We start from the raw sequence: 18,727 nt of genomic DNA on the forward strand, positions 1-18,727 counted from the left end.
TGTAAATACTGACACACTCCTGGAAAGACTCTGTAAATACTGACACACTCCTGGAAAGTGACTGTAAATACTCACACACTCCTGGTGACGCCCTGTAAATACTCACACACTCCAGGGAACACCCTGAAAACTGACACAGTCCTGAAAACACCCCGTAAATACTGACACATTCCTGTAAATACTGACACACGCCCGGAAAGACCCTGTAAATACTGACACTCTCCTGGAAACGCCCTGTAAATACTGACACGCTCCTGGTGATGCCCTGTAAGTACTGACACACTGCTGGTGACGCCATGTAAATGCTGACACACTCTTGGTGATGCCCTGTAAATACTGACACGCTCCTGGAAACGCACTGTATGTACTGATTCACTCCTGGTGACCCCCTGTAAATACTGACATATTGCTGGATACACTCTGTAAATATTGACACACTGCTGGAAACACCCCATAAGTACTGACACACCCTTGGTGACGCCCTGTAAATACTGACACACTCCTGGAAACAACCCGTAAATACTGACACACTCCTGGTGACGCCCTGTAAATGCTGACACACTGCTGGAAACACCCTGTAAATACTGACACACTGCAGGAAACACCCCATAAATACTGACACACTCCTGGTGACACCCTGTAAATACTGACACACTCCTGGACTCACCTTGTAAATACAGACACACTCCTCAACACACCCTGTAAATACTGACACACTCCTGGAAACACCCTGTAAATAGTGACACGCTTCTGGAAACACACCGTAAACAGTGACACACTCCTAGAAAGACCGTGTAATACTGACACACGCCCGGAAAGACCCTGTAAATACTGACACACTCCTGGAAACACCCCCTAAATTCTTACACACTCCTGGAAAAACCTCCTAAATACTGACACACTCCTGGAAACACACCGTAAATACTGACACACTCCTCGACACACCCCCTAAATACTGATACACACCTGGACACAACCTGTAAATACTGACACACTCCTCGACACGCCCTGTAAATACTGACACACTCCTGGAAAGACCCTGTAAATACTGACACACTCCTGGAAAGACTCTGTAAATACTGACACACTCCTGGAAAGTGCTTGTAAATACTGACACACTCCTGGAAAGTGACTGTAAATACTCACACACTCCTGGTGACGCCCTGTAAACACTCACACACTCCAGGGAACACCCTGTATACTGACACACTCCTGGAAACACCCCGTAAATACTGACACATTCCTGTAAATACTGACACACGCCCAGAAAGACCCTGTAAATACTGACACGCTCCTGGTGATGCCCTGTAAATACTGACACGCTCCTGGTGACGCCATGTAAATACTGACACACTCCTGGAAACGCACTGTATGTATTGATACACTCCTGGTGACGCCCTGTAAATACTGACATACTGCTGGATACACTGCTGGAAACACCCCATAAGTACTGACACACCTTTGGTGACGCTCAGTAAATACTGACACACTCCTGGAAACAACCCGTAAATACTGACACACTCCTGGTGACGCCCTGTAAATGCTGACACACTGCTGGAAACACCCTGTAAATACTGACACACTCCTCGACACGCCCTGTAAATACTGACACACTCCTGGAAAGACCCTGTAAATACTGACACACTCCTGGGAAAACCTCCTAAATACTGACACACTCCTGGAGACACACCGTAAATACTGACACAATCCTGGAAAGACTCTCTAAAAACTCACACTCCTCGACACACCCTGTGAATACTGACACACTCCTGGAAACACACCGTAAATACTGACACACTCCTCGACTCACCCTGTAAATACTGACACACTCCTCGACACACCCTGTAAATACTGACACACTCCTCGACACGCCCTGTAAAAACTGACACACTCCTCGACACGCCCTGTAAATACTGATACACTCCTCGACACGCCCTGTAAATACTGACACACTCTTGGAAAAGCCCTGTAAATACGGACACACTCCTGGAAACACACCGTAAATACTGGCACACTCCTGGAAACACCCCCTAAATACTGGCACACTCCAGGAAACACACCGTAAATACTGACACACTCCTCGACACACCCCCTAAATACTTACACACTCCTGAAAAGTCCCTGTAAATACTGACACACTCCTGGTGGCATCCCATAAATACTGACACACTCCTGGAAACACCCCGTAAATACTGACGCCTTCCTGGAAACAAATTAAATACTGACACGCTCTTGGTGATGCCCTGTAAATACTGACACTCTCCTGGGAAGACCCTTTAAATACTGACATACTCCTGGAAAGACCCTGTAAATACTGACACACTCATGGTGACGCCTGTATATACTGACACACCCCTGGAAACACCCCATAAATACTGACACACTCCTGGAAACAGCCCGTAGATACTGACACACTCCTGGAAAGACCCTGTAAATACTGACACACTCCTGGTGATGCCCCGTAAATACTGACACAGTCCTGGGAACACCCCTTAAATACTGACACGCTCCAGGACTCACCCTGTAAATACTGACACACTCCTCAACGCACCCTGTAAATACTGACAGACTCTTGGAAACGCCCTGTAAATACGGACACACTCCTGGAAACACACCGTAAATACTGACACACTCCTGGAAACACCCCCTAAATACTGGCACACTCCAGGAAACACACCGTAAATACTGACACACTCCTCGACACACCCCCTAAATACTTACACACTCCTGGAAAGACCCTGTAAATACTGACACACTCCTGGTGACGCCCCGTATATACTGACACACTCCTGGAAACACCCCGTATATACTGACACACTCCTGGAAATACCCCATAAATACTGACACACTCCTGGAAACACCCCCTAAATACTGGCACACTCCTGGAAACACACTGTAAATACTGACACACTCCTCGACACACCCCCTAAATAATTACACACTCCTGGAAAGTCCCTGTAAATACTGACACACTCCTGGTAGCGTCCCATAAATACTGACACACTCCTGGAAACACCGCGTAAATACTGACGCCTTCCTGGAAACAAACTAAATACTGACACGCTCCTGGTGATGCCCTGTAAATACTGACACTCTCCTGGGAAGACCCTGTAAAAACTGACACACTCCTGGTGACGCCCCGTATATACTGACACACTCCTGGAAACACCCCGTAAATACTGGCACACTCCTGAAAACACCCCATAAATACTGACACACTCCGGGAAACACACTGTAAATACTGACACACTCTTGGTGATGCCCTGTAAAGACTGACACGCTACTGCAAACGCCCAGTAAATACTGATACACTCCTGGTGATGCCTGTAAATGCTGACACACTCCAGGTGACGCCCTGTAAATACTGACACACTTCTGGAAAGACCCTGTAAATAGTGACGCATTCCTGGATAGACCCTGTAAATACTGACACACTCCTGGTGACGCCCTGTAATTACGGACACACTCCTGGAAATGCCCCGTAAATACTGACACACTCCTGGTGACGCCCTGTAAAAGCTGACACACTGCTGGAAACACCATGTAAATACTGACACATTGCTGGAAACACCCCATAAATACTGACACACTCCTGGTGACACCCTGTAAGTACTGACACACTCCTGGACTCACCCTGTAAATACTGACACACTCCTCGACACACCCTGTAAATACTGACACACTCCTGGAAACACACCGTAAATACTCATACACTCCTGGAAAGACCCTGTAAATACTGACACACTCCTGGAAACACACCGTAAATACTGACACACTCCTGGAAAGACCCCCTAAATACTTACACACTCCTGGAAAGACCCTGTAAATACTGACACACTCCTGGAAACACCCCCTAAATACTTACACACTCCTGGAAAGACCCTGTAAATACTGACACACTCCTGGAAAAACCTCCTAAATACATACACACTCCTGGAAAGACTCTGTCAATACTGACACACTCCTGGAAAGTCCCCTTAAATAGTGACACACTCCTGGTTACCTCCCATAAATACTGACACCCTTCTGGAAACACCCTGTAAATACTGACACACTCCTGGTGACACTCCAAAAATACGGACACAATTCTGGTGATGCCCTGTAAATACAGACACACTCCTGTAAATACAGACACACTCCTGTAAATACTGACACATTCCTGTAAATACTGACACACGCCCGGAAAGACCCTGTAAATACTGACACTCTCCTGGAAATGCCCTGTAAATACTGGCACACTCCTGGAAACACACTGTAAATACTGACACACTCCTCGACACACCCCCTAAATAATTACACACTCCTGGAAAGTCCCTGTAAATACTGACACACTCCTGGTAGCGTCCCATAAATACTGACACACTCCTGGAAACACCGCGTAAATACTGACGCCTTCCTGGAAACAAACTAAATACTGACACGCTCCTGGTGATGCCCTGTAAATACTGACACTCTCCTGGGAAGACCCTGTAAAAACTGACACACTCCTGGTGACGCCCCGTATATACTGACACACTCCTGGAAACACCCCGTAAATACTGGCACACTCCTGAAAACACCCCATAAATACTGACACACTCCGGGAAACACACTGTAAATACTGACACACTCTTGGTGATGCCCTGTAAAGACTGACACGCTACTGCAAACGCCCAGTAAATACTGATACACTCCTGGTGATGCCTGTAAATGCTGACACACTCCGGGTGACGCCCTGTAAATACTGACACACTTCTGGAAAGACCCTGTAAATAGTGACGCATTCCTGGATAGACCCTGTAAATACTGACACACTCCTGGTGACGCCCTGTAATTACGGACACACTCCTGGAAATGCCCCGTAAATACTGACACACTCCTGGTGACGCCCTGTAAAAGCTGACACACTGCTGGAAACACCATGTAAATACTGACACATTGCTGGAAACACCCCATAAATACTGACACACTGCTGGTGACACCCTGTAAGTACTGACACACTCCTGGACTCACCCTGTAAATACTGACACACTCCTCGACACACCCTGTAAATACTGACACACTCCTGGAAACACACCGTAAATACTCATACACTCCTGGAAAGACCCTGTAAATACTGACACACTCCTGGAAACACACCGTAAATACTGACACACTCCTGGAAAGACCCCCTAAATACTTACACACTCCTGGAAAGACCCTGTAAATACTGACACACTCCTGGAAACACCCCCTAAATACTTACACACTCCTGGAAAGACCCTGTAAATACTGACACACTCCTGGAAAAACCTCCTAAATACATACACACTCCTGGAAAGACTCTGTCAATACTGACACACTCCTGGAAAGTCCCCTTAAATAGTGACACACTCCTGGTTACCTCCCATAAATACTGACACCCTTCTGGAAACACCCTGTAAATACTGACACACTCCTGGTGACACTCCAAAAATACGGACACAATTCTGGTGATGCCCTGTAAATACAGACACACTCCTGTAAATACTGACACATTCCTGTAAATACTGACACACGCCCGGAAAGACCCTGTAACTACTGACACTCTCCTGGAAATGCCCTGTAAATACTGGCACACTCCTGGAAACACACTGTAAATACTGACACACTCCTCGACACACCCCCTAAATAATTACACACTCCTGGAAAGTCCCTGTAAATACTGACACACTCCTGGTAGCGTCCCATAAATACTGACACACTCCTGGAAACACCGCGTAAATACTGACGCCTTCCTGGAAACAAACTAAATACTGACACGCTCCTGGTGATGCCCTGTAAATACTGACACTCTCCTGGGAAGACCCTGTAAAAACTGACACACTCCTGGTGACGCCCCGTATATACTGACACACTCCTGGAAACACCCCGTAAATACTGGCACACTCCTGAAAACACCCCATAAATACTGACACACTCCGGGAAACACACTGTAAATACTGACACACTCTTGGTGATGCCCTGTAAAGACTGACACGCTACTGCAAACGCCCAGTAAATACTGATACACTCCTGGTGATGCCTGTAAATGCTGACACACTCCGGGTGACGCCCTGTAAATACTGACACACTTCTGGAAAGACCCTGTAAATAGTGACGCATTCCTGGATAGACCCTGTAAATACTGACACACTCCTGGTGACGCCCTGTAATTACGGACACACTCCTGGAAATGCCCCGTAAATACTGACACACTCCTGGTGACGCCCTGTAAAAGCTGACACACTGCTGGAAACACCATGTAAATACTGACACATTGCTGGAAACACCCCATAAATACTGACACACTGCTGGTGACACCCTGTAAGTACTGACACACTCCTGGACTCACCCTGTAAATACTGACACACTCCTCGACACACCCTGTAAATACTGACACACTCCTGGAAACACACCGTAAATACTCATACACTCCTGGAAAGACCCTGTAAATACTGACACACTCCTGGAAACACACCGTAAATACTGACACACTCCTGGAAAGACCCCCTAAATACTTACACACTCCTGGAAAGACCCTGTAAATACTGACACACTCCTGGAAACACCCCCTAAATACTTACACACTCCTGGAAAGACCCTGTAAATACTGACACACTCCTGGAAAAACCTCCTAAATACATACACACTCCTGGAAAGACTCTGTCAATACTGACACACTCCTGGAAAGTCCCCTTAAATAGTGACACACTCCTGGTTACCTCCCATAAATACTGACACCCTTCTGGAAACACCCTGTAAATACTGACACACTCCTGGTGACACTCCAAAAATACGGACACAATTCTGGTGATGCCCTGTAAATACAGACACACTCCTGTAAATACTGACACATTCCTGTAAATACTGACACACGCCCGGAAAGACCCTGTAAATACTGACACTCTCCTGGAAATGCCCTGTAAATACTGACACTCTCCTGGAAATGCCCTGTAAGTACTGACACGCTCCTGGAAACGACCTGTAAGTACTGACACACTCCTGGTGATGCCCTGTAAATACTGACACACTCCTGGATAGACCCTGTAAATACTTCCACACTCCTGGATAGACCCTGTAAATACTGACACCCTCCTGGAAACACCCTGTAAATACTTCCACACTCCTGGTGACGTTCCATAAATACTGACACACTCCTGAAATGTCCCCGTAAATACTGACACACTCCGGGAAACAGCCTATAAATTCTGACTCACTCCTGGTGACATCCCAAAAATAATGACACACTCCTGGTGATGCCCTGTAAATACTGAAACGCGCCTGGAAAGACCCTATAAATACGAACACACTCCAGGGTGACGCTCCGTAAATATTGATGCACTCCTGGAAACACCCTGTAAATACTGACACACTCCTGGAAATACCCCGTAAATACTGACACACTCCTGGAAAGACTCTGTAAATACTGACACACTCCTGGTGACAGTCCGTAAATACTGACACACTCCTGGAAAGACCCTGTAAATACTGAAATATTCCTGGGAACACCCCGTACATACTGACACATTCCTGGTGATGCCCTGTAAATACTGACACACTCCTGGTGACATCCTGTAAATGCTGACACACTGCTGGTGACGCCCTGTAAATATTGACACTCTCCTGGAAACACCCTGTAAATACTGACATACTCCTGGAAAGAACATGTAAATACTGACACACTCCTTGAAACACCTTGTAAATACTGACACACTGCTGGTGATGCTCTGTAAATATTGACATGCTCCTGGAAACACCCTGTAAATACTGACACAGTCCTGGTGACACCCTGTAAATACTAACCCGCTCCTGGAAACTACCTGTAAATACTGACACACTCCTGGAGACGCCCTGTAAATACTGACACGCTCCTGGAAAGACCCTGGAAATACTGACACGCTCCTGGAAAGGCCCTGTAAATACTGACACGCTCCTGGAAAGACCCTGTAAATACTGACACCCTCCTGGAAACACCCTGTAAATACTGACACATTCTTGGTGCCGCTATGTAAATACTGACACCTCCTGGTGAGGCCCTGGAAATATTGACATGCTCCTGGAAACAATCTGTAAATACTGACACACCCCTGGAAACACTCTGTGAATACTGACACACTCCTGGTGATGCCCTGTAAATACTGAAACACTGCTGGAAACACCCAGTAAATACTGACACACTGCTGGGAACACCCCGAAAATACTGTCACACTCCTGGTGACGCCCTGTAAATACTGACACACTCCTGGAAAAACCCTGTTAATACTGACACCCTCCTGGAAACACCCTGTAAATACTGACACACTCCTGGTGCCGCTATGTAAATACTGACACCTCCTGGTGAGGCCCTGGAAATACTGACATGCTCCTGGAAACAATCTGTAAATACTGACATACACTTGGAAACACCCTGTAAATACGGACACACTGCTGGTGACGCCCTGTAAATACTGACACACCCCTGTACACACCCTGAAATACTGACACACACTTGATGTCGCCCTGTAAATATTGACATACTCCTGGAAACACCCCATAAATACTGACACACTCCAGGTGACGCCCTCTAAATACTGACACACTCCTGGTGATTCCCCATAAATACGACACACTCCTGGAAACATCCTGTAAATGTTGACACACTCCTGGAAACACCCTGTGAATACTGACACACTCCGGGTGACGCCCTGTAAATACTGACACACTGCTGGAAACACCCCATAAATACTGACACACTGCTGGGAACACCCCGAAAATACTGACACACTCCTGGTGACACCCTGTAAATATTGACACACTCCTGGAAACACCCTGCAAATACTGACACACTCCTGGAAACACCCTGTAAATACTGACACGTTCCTGGGAACAGCTTTTAATACTGACACACTCCTGGAAAAAACCTGTAAATACTGACACACTCCTGGTGACGCCCTATAAGTACTGACACACTCCTGGTGATTCCCCATAAATACGACACACTCCTGGAAACATCCCGTAAATGTTGACACACTCCTGGAAACACCTTGTGAATACTGACACACTCCGGGTGACGCCCTGTAAATACTGACACACTGCTGGAAACACCCCATAAATACTGACACACTGCTGGGAACACCCCGAAAATACTGACACACTCCTGGTGATGCCCTGTAAATACTGACACACTCCTGGTGACACCCTGTAAATATTGACACACTCCTGGAAACACCCTGCAAATACTGACACACTCCTGGAAACACCCTGTAAATACTGACACGTTCCTGGGAACAGCTTTTAATACTGACACGTTCCTGGAAAAAACCTGTAAATACTGACACACTCCTGGTGACACCCTGTAAGTACTGACACGCTCCTGGAAGCAACCTATAAATACTGATACACTCTGGGAAATACCCTGTAAATACTGACACACTTCTGGTGACGCCCCGTAAATACTGACACACTCCTGAAAAGACCTTGTAAATACAGACACGCTCCTGGAAAAACCCTGTAATTACTGACACACTCCTGGTAAGATCAGTAAATACTGACACACTTCTGGTGACGCCCCGTAAATACTGACACACTCCTGAAAAGACCTTGTAAATACAGACACGCTCCTGGAAAAACCCTGTAATTACTGACACACTCCTGGTAAGATCAGTAAATACTGACACACTCCTGGTGACGCCCCGTAAATACTGACACACTCCTGGGAACACTCTGTAAATACTGACACACTCTTGGTGATGCCCTGGAAATACTGCATGCTCCTGGAAACAATCTGTATATACTGACACGCTCCTGGTGACGCCCTGTACATACTGATACACTCCTGGTGACGCCCTGTAAATACTGACACACTCCTGGGAACACTCTGTAAATACTGACACACTCTTGGTGATGCCCTGGAAATACTGCATGCTCCTGGAAACAATCTGTATATACTGACACGCTCCTGGTGACGCCCTGTACATACTGATACACTCCTGGTGACGCCCTGTAAATACTGACACACTCCTGGGAGCACCCTGTAAATACTGACACGCACCTGGAGCACCCTGTAAATACTGACACGCTCCTGGAATCACCCCGTAAATACTGACAGACTCCTGGAAACAATCTGTAAATACTGACACACTGCTGGTGACGCCCTGTAAATACTGAAGCACTCCTGGTGACGCCCTGTAAATACTGACACGTTCCTGGTGATGCCCTGTAAATACTGACACGCTCTTGGTGATGCCCTGTAAATACTGACACGCTCCTGGAAACAATCTGTAAATACTGACACACTCTTGGTGATGCCCTGTAAATACTGCATGCTCCTGGAAACAATCTATATATACTGACACACTCCTGGTGACACCCTGTAAATACAGACACACTCCTGGTGATGCCCTGTAAGTACTGACACACTACTGGTGACGCCCTGTAAATACTGACACACTTCTGTGATGCTCTGTAAATACAGACACGTTCCTGGAAATAGCCCGTAAATACAGACACGCTCCTGGAAACAATTTGTAAATACTGACACACTGCTGGTGACGCCCTGTAAATACTGACACACTGCTGGTGACGCCCTGTAAATACTGACACGCTCCTGGTGATGCCGTGTAAATACTGACACGCTCCTGGAAACAATCTGTAAATACTGACACACTCCTGGTGACGCCCTGTAAATACAGATGCGCTCCTGGAAACAATCTGTAGATATTGACACACTGCTGGTGACGCCCTGTACATACTAACACGCTCCTGGTGACGCCCTGTATATACTGACACACTTCTGGGGACACCCTGTAAATACTGACACACTCCTGGGAACACTCTGTAAATACTGACATCCTCCTGGTGACCCCCCCCGTAAATACTGACACACTTCTGTGATGCCCTGTAAATACAGACACGCTCCTGGAAATAGCCCGTAAATACTGACACACTCCTGTGATGCCCTATTAATACAGACACGCTCCTGGAAATAGCCCGTAAATACTGACACACTCCTGGAAACAATCTGTAATTACTGACACACTCCTGGTGACGCCCTCTAAATACTGACACACTCCTGGAAACAATCTGTAAATACTGACACGCTCCTGGTGACGCCCTCTAAATACTGACACACTCCTGGAAACAATCTGTAAATACTGACACGCTCCTGGAAACAATCTGTAGATATTGACACACTCCTGGTGATGCCCTGTACATACTGACACGCTCCTGGTGATGCTCTGTAAATACTGACACGCTCCTGGAAACAATCTGTAGATATTGACACACTCCTGGTGACGCCCTGTACATACTGACACACTCCAGGTGATACCCTGTAAATACTGACACGCTCCTGGAAACAATCTGTAAATACTGACACTCTTGGTGATGCCCTGTAAATACAGACACAACCCTGGTGATGCCCTGTAAGTACTGACACATTCCTGGTGATGCCCTGTAAGTACTGACACATTCCTGGTGATGCGCTGTAAATGCTGACACACCCCTGGACACACCCTGAAATACTGACACACTCTTGATGACGCCCTGTAAATACTGACACACTCCTGGTGATTCCCCATAAATATGACACACTCCTGGAAACACCCCGTAAATACTGACACACTCCTGGGAGCACCCTGTAAATACTGACACGCACCTGGGAGCACCCTGTAAATAGTGACACGCTCCTGGGAACACCCCGTAAATACTGACACACTCCTGTGATGTCCTGTAAATACAGACACACTCCTGGAAATACCCTATAAATACTGACACGCTCCTGGAATCACCCCGTAAATACTGACACACTCCTGGAAACAATCTGTAAATATTGACATACTGCTGGTGACGCCCTGTAAATACTGACACGCTCCTGGTGATGCCCTGTAAATACTGACACGCTCCTGGTGATGCCCTGTAAATACTGACACGCTCTTGGTGATGCCCTGTAAATACTGACATGCTCCTGGAAACAATCTGTAAATACTGACACACTCCTGGTGATGCCCTGTAAATACTGACACGCTCCTGGTGATGCCCTGTAAATACTGACATGCACCTGGGAGCACCCTGTAAATACTGACACGCTCTTGGTGATGCCCTGTAAATACTGACATGCTCCTGGAAACAATCTGTAAATACTGACACACTCCTGGTGACGCCCTGTAAATACTGACACGCTCTTGGTGATGCCCTGTAAATACTGACATGCTCCTGGAAACAATCTGTAAATACTGACACACTCCTGGTGACGCCCTGTAAATACTGAAGCACTCCTGGTGACGCCCTGTAAATACTGACATGCACCTGGGAGCACCCTGTAAATACTGACACGCTCCTGGGAACACCCTGTAAATACTGACACGCTCCTGGTGACCCCCTGTAAATACTGATACACTTCTGGGGAGACCCTGTAAATACTGACACACTCCTGGGAACACTCTGTAAATTCTGACATCCTCCTGGTGACCCCCCGTAAATACTGACACACTCCTGTGATGCCCTGCAAATACAGACACGCTCCTGGAAATAACCCGTAAATACTGACAACACTCCTGGAAACTATCTGTAAATACAGACACACTGCTATGACGCCATGTAAATGCTGACACACTCCTGGTGAGGCTCTGTAAATACAGACGCGCTCCTGGAAACAATCTGTAGATATTGACACACTCTTGGTGACGCCTTGTAAATGCTGACACGCCCCTGGAAATAGCCCGTAAATACTGACACACTCCTGGTGATGCCCTGTAAATACTGACACACCCCTGTACACACCCTGAAATACTGACACACTCTTGATGACGCCTTGTAAATACTGACATACTCCTAGAAACACCCTATAAATACTGACACACTCCAGGTGACGCCCTCTAAATACTGACACACTCCTGGTGATTCCCGATAAATACGACACACATCTGGAAACATCCCGTAAATGCTGACAAACTCCAGGAAAAACCCCGTAAATACTGACACACTCCTGGTGATGCCCTGTAAATACTGACACACTCCAGGTGACGCCCTGTAAATACTGACACACTCCTGATGGCTCTCCGTAAATACTGTCACACCCCTGGTGACACCCCGTAAATACTGACACACTCCTGATGACGGCCCATAAATACTGACACAATCCTGGTGACGCCCCATAAATACTGACACACTCCTGGAAACACCCTGTAAATACTGACACACTCCTGGAAACACCCTGTAAATATAGACACGCTCCTGGTGTTGCCCAGTAAATACTGACACGCTCCAGGGAACTCCCCGTAAATACTGACACACTCCTGATGACGCCCTGTAAAGACAGACGCGCACCTGGAAACACTCAGTAAATACTGACACATTCTTCGTGACACCCAGTAAATACTGACACACTCCTGGAGGCGCCTCATAAATAATGACACTCGCCCTCTGATGCCCTGTAAATAATGGCATGCGCCCGGAGATGACCCGTAAATACTGACACACTGCTGGAAACACCCCGATAATACTGACACCATCCAGGGAACACCCCTTATTCTGACACACTCCTGGAAACACCCCGTAAATACTGACACTCTCCAGGGAACACCCCTTATTCTGATAAATAATGATACAATGCTGGTGATGCCTCGTAAGTACTAACACACTCCTGGTGACGCCACTTAAATACTGACACACTCCTGGAAACACCCCATGAATACTGACACATTCCTGGAAACACACCGTAAGTACTGACACACTCCTGGTGACGCTCCGTAAGTATTGACACACTCCTGGAAACACCCTATGAATACTGACACACTCCTGGTGACGCCCATCAATACTGACATACTGCTGGTGATGCCCCATAAATACTGACACACACCTGGACACATCCCGTAAATAATGATACAATCCTGGTGATGCCCCGTAAGTACTGACACATTCCTGGTGATGCCACTTAAATACTGACTCACTCCTGGAAACACCCCGTAAATGCTGACACTCTCCTGGAGACGCCCTGTAAATACTGATACACTCCTGGAAACACCCTGTAACTACTGACACACTCCTGGTGATGCCACTTAAATACTGACTCACTCCTGGAAACACCCTGTAACTACTGACACACTCCTGGAAACACCCCGTAAATATAGACACGCTCCTGGAAACAACCCGTAAATACTGGCACACTCCTGGAGACGCACTGTAAATACTGATACACTCCTGGAAACAGCCTGTAAGTACTGACACACTCCTGGTGATCGCCCATAAATACTGACACATTACTGGAAACACCCAGTAAATACTGACACACTCCTGGTGATCCCCCGCAAATACTGACACATTACTGGAAACACCCAGTAAATACTGACACGCTCCTGGAAACACCCCGTGAATACTGACACACTCCTGGTGACGCCTCGTCAATACTGACATACTGCTGGTGATGCCCCATAAATACTGACACACGCCTGATGATGCCCTGTAAATACTGACACACACCTGGACACATCCTGTAAATAATGATACAATCCTGGTGATGCCCCGTAAGTACTAACACACTCCTGGTGACGCCACTTAAATACTGACACACTCCTGGAAACACCCCGTAAATACTGACACGCTCCTGGTGATGCCCCGTAAATACTGACACACTCCTGGAAACACCCCGTAAATACTGACACTCTCCTGGTGATGCCCCGTAAATACTGACACACTCCAGGAAACACCCCATGAATACTGACACACTCCTGGTGACGCCCCGTCAATACTGACACACGCCTGATGATGCCCTGTAAATACTGACACACTCCTGGAAACACCCCATAAATACTGACACACTTCAGGTGACGCCCTGTAAATACTGACACACTCCTGGAAACACACCGTAAGTACTGACACACTCCTGGTGATGCCCCGTAAATACTGACAGACTCCTGGAAACACCCCATGAATACTGACACATTCCTGGCAACACACCGTAAGTACTGACACACTCCTGGTGACGCTCCGTAAATACTGACACACTCCTGGAAACACCCCGTGAATACTGACACACTCCTGGTGACGCCCCGTCAATACTGACATACTGCTGGTGATGCCCCATAAATACTGACACACTCCTGGAAACACCCCGTGAATACTGACACACTCCTGGTGACGGCCCGTCAATACTGACATACTGCTGGTGATGCCCCATAAATACTGACACACACCTGGACACATCCCGTAAATAATGATACAATCCTGGTGATGCCCCGTAAGTACTGACACACTCCTGGTGTTGCCACTTAAGTACTGACACACTCCTGGAAACACCACGTAAATGCTGACACTCTCCTGGAGACGCTCTGTAAATACTGATACACTCCTGGAAACACCCTGTAACTACTGACACACTCCTGGTGATGCCCCGTAAATACTGACACACTCCTGGAAACACCACGTGAATACTGACACACTCCTGGTGACGCCCCGTCAATACTGACACACTCCTGGTGACGCCCCGTCAATACTGACACACTCCTGGTGACGCCCCGTCAATACTGACATACTGCTGGTGATGCCCCGTAAATACTGACACACGCCTAACGATGCCCTGTAAATACTGACACACACCTGGATACATCCCGTATATAATGATACAATCCTGGTGACGCACCATCAATACTGACACACTCCTGGATACTCCCTGTAAATACTGACACACGCCTGGAAACACTCCGTAAATACTGGCACACTCCTGGTGACACCCGTAAATACTGGAACACTCCTGATGATGTCCCATAAATACTGACACACTCCAGGTGGCGCCCTGTAAATACTGGCACACTCCTGGTGATGCCTCGTAAATACTGACACACTCCTGGAAACACCCAGTAATTACTGACACACTCCTGGTGATGTCCTGTAAATATTGACACACTCATGGTGACGCCCCATACGTACTGACACACTCCTGGACACATCCTGTAAATAATGACACAATCCTGGTGACGCCCCATAAGTACTGACACACTCCTGCTGACGCCCTGTAAATTCTGACACACTCCTGGAAACACCCCATAAATATTGACACACTCCTGGTGACGCCCCATAAATACTGACACACTCCTGGACACACCCCATAAATAATGAAACACTCATTTTGACGCCCATAAATATTGACTAACTCTTGTACACACCCCCTAAATACTGACACACTCCTGGACACACCCCATATATACTAACACACTCCTGGAGACGCACCATCAATACTGACACACTCCTGGTGATGCCCTGTAAATACAGACACACTCCTGATGATGCCCAGTAAATACTGACATCTATCTGGTGACGCACCATCAATACTGACACACTACTGGAAACACCCTGGAAATACTGACATACTGCTGGTGATGCCCCATAAATCCTGATACACCCCGTAAATACTGACACACTCCTGGAAACACCCCGTAAATACTGACACATGCCTGATGATGCCCTGTCAATACTGACACACACCTGGACACATCCCGTAAATAATGATACAATCCTGGTGATGCCCCGTAAGTACTGACACACTCCTGGTGACGCCCCATAAATACTGACACACTCCTGGACACACCCCGTAAACAATGAAACACTCATGGTGACGCCCCATAAATGTTGACACACTCTTGTAAACACCCCCTAAATACTGACACACTCCTGGACACGCCCCGTAAATACTAACACACTCCTGGTGACGCACCATCAATACTGACACACTCCTGGTGATGCCCTGTAAATACAGACACACTCCTGATGATGCCCAGTAAATACTGACATCTATCTGGTGACGTACCATCAATACTGTAAATACTGACACACTCCTGGAAACACCATTTAAATACTGACACGCTCCTGGTGATGCCCAGTAAATAGTGACACCTATCCGGTGACGCACCATCAATACTGACACACTCCTGGAAACACCCCGTGAATACTGACACACTCCTGGTGATGCCCCGTAAATACTGACACACGCCTGATGATGCCCTGTAAATACTGACACACACCTGGACACATCCCGTAAATAATGATACAATCCTGGTAATGCCCCTTAAGTATCGACACATTCCTGGTGACGCCACTTAAATACTGACACACTCCTGGAAACACCCAGTAAATACTGACACACTCCTGGAAACACCCAGTAAATACCGACACACTCCTGGTGACGCCCTGTAAATACTGACACGTATCCGGTGAGGCCCCATAAATACGGATTCACTCCTGGAAACATGCCGTAAATACTGACACACTCCTGGAGACGCCCTGTAATTACTGACACACTCCTGGAAGCACTCAGTAAATACTGACATGCTCCAGGGATCACCCCGTAAATACTGACACACTCCTGACAACGCCTTGTAAATACTGACATACTGCTGGTGATGCCCCGTAAATTCTGACACACTCCTGGAAATACCCCGTAAATATTGACACACTCCTGGTGACACCCCATAAATACTGACACACTCCTGGACATATCCCGTAAATAATGACACAATCCTGGTGATGCACCGTAAGTACTGACACACTCCTGCTGAAGCCCCGTAAATTCTGACACACTCCTGGAAACACCCCGTAAATATTGACACACTCCTGGTGACGCCCCATAAATACTGACACACTCCTAGACACGCCCCGTAAATACTAACACACTCCTGGTGACGCACCATCAGTACTGACACCCTCCTGGTGATACCCTGTAAATACAGACACACTCCTGATGATGCCCAGTAAATACTGACATCTATCTGGTGACGCACCATCAATACTGACACACTCCTGGATACACCCTGTAAATACTGACACACGCATGGAAGCATCCTGTAAATACTGACATGCTCCTGGTAATGCCCAGTAAATACTGACACCTATCCGGTGACGCACCATCAATACTGACACACTCCTGGAAACGCCCCGTAAATACTGGCACACTCCTGGTGACGCCCTGTAAATACTGACACACTCCTGGAAACACCCCGTAAATACTGACACACTCCTGGAAACACCCCGTGAATACTGACATACTCCTGATGACGCCTCGTAAATACTGACACGCTACTGGTAGCGCTCTTTAAATATTGACACACTCTTGGTGATTCCCCGTAAATACTGACACACTCCTGGAAACATCCTGTAAATACTGGCACACTCCTGGAGACGCCCTGTTAATACTGACACACTCCTGATGATGCCCCGTAAATACTGACATACTGCTGGTGATACCCCATAAATACTGACACACTCCTGGAAACACCCCGTAAATACTGACACACTCCTGGTGCCGCCCTGTAAATACTGACACACTCCTGGTGATACCCGTAAATACTGACACTCCTGGAAACATCCCGTAAATACTGATACACTCGTGGAAACAACCCGTAAATACTGACACACTCCTGGAAACACCCCGTAAATACTGACACACTCCTGGTGACGCCCCATAAATACTGACACACTCCTGGAAATACCCTGTAAATACTGGCACACTCTTGGTGGTGACCTGTAAATACTGACACACTCCTGGTGACCCCCCGTAAATACTGGCACGCTTCTGCTGACGCCCTGTAAATACTGACACACTCCTGGTGACGCTCCGTAAATACTGACACACTCCTGTTGATGCCCCGTAAGTACTGACACACTCCTGGTGACACCCCATATATACTGGCGCACTCCTTGTGATGCCCGTAAGCACTGACACACTCCTGGTGACGCCCTGTAAATACTGACGAGCCCGGATCTGTCCGTAATACTGACT

General features: G+C 47.3%; 1 protein-coding gene across 5 annotated transcripts in view; it reads left to right on the forward strand.

Annotated features, from left to right (window-relative positions):
* LOC122548552 (serum response factor-like) overlaps positions 1-18,727 on the forward strand; it is a 132,843-nt gene that overhangs the window by 84,269 nt on the left and 29,847 nt on the right. The gene's annotated exons all lie outside the window — the stretch shown is intronic.

Source organism: Chiloscyllium plagiosum, unplaced genomic scaffold (genome assembly GCF_037043375.1).
Source record: "Chiloscyllium plagiosum isolate Xiang-an unplaced genomic scaffold, Cpla_swu_hap1 HiC_scaffold_3, whole genome shotgun sequence".
Taxonomy (NCBI): Eukaryota; Metazoa; Chordata; class Chondrichthyes; order Orectolobiformes; family Hemiscylliidae; genus Chiloscyllium; species Chiloscyllium plagiosum.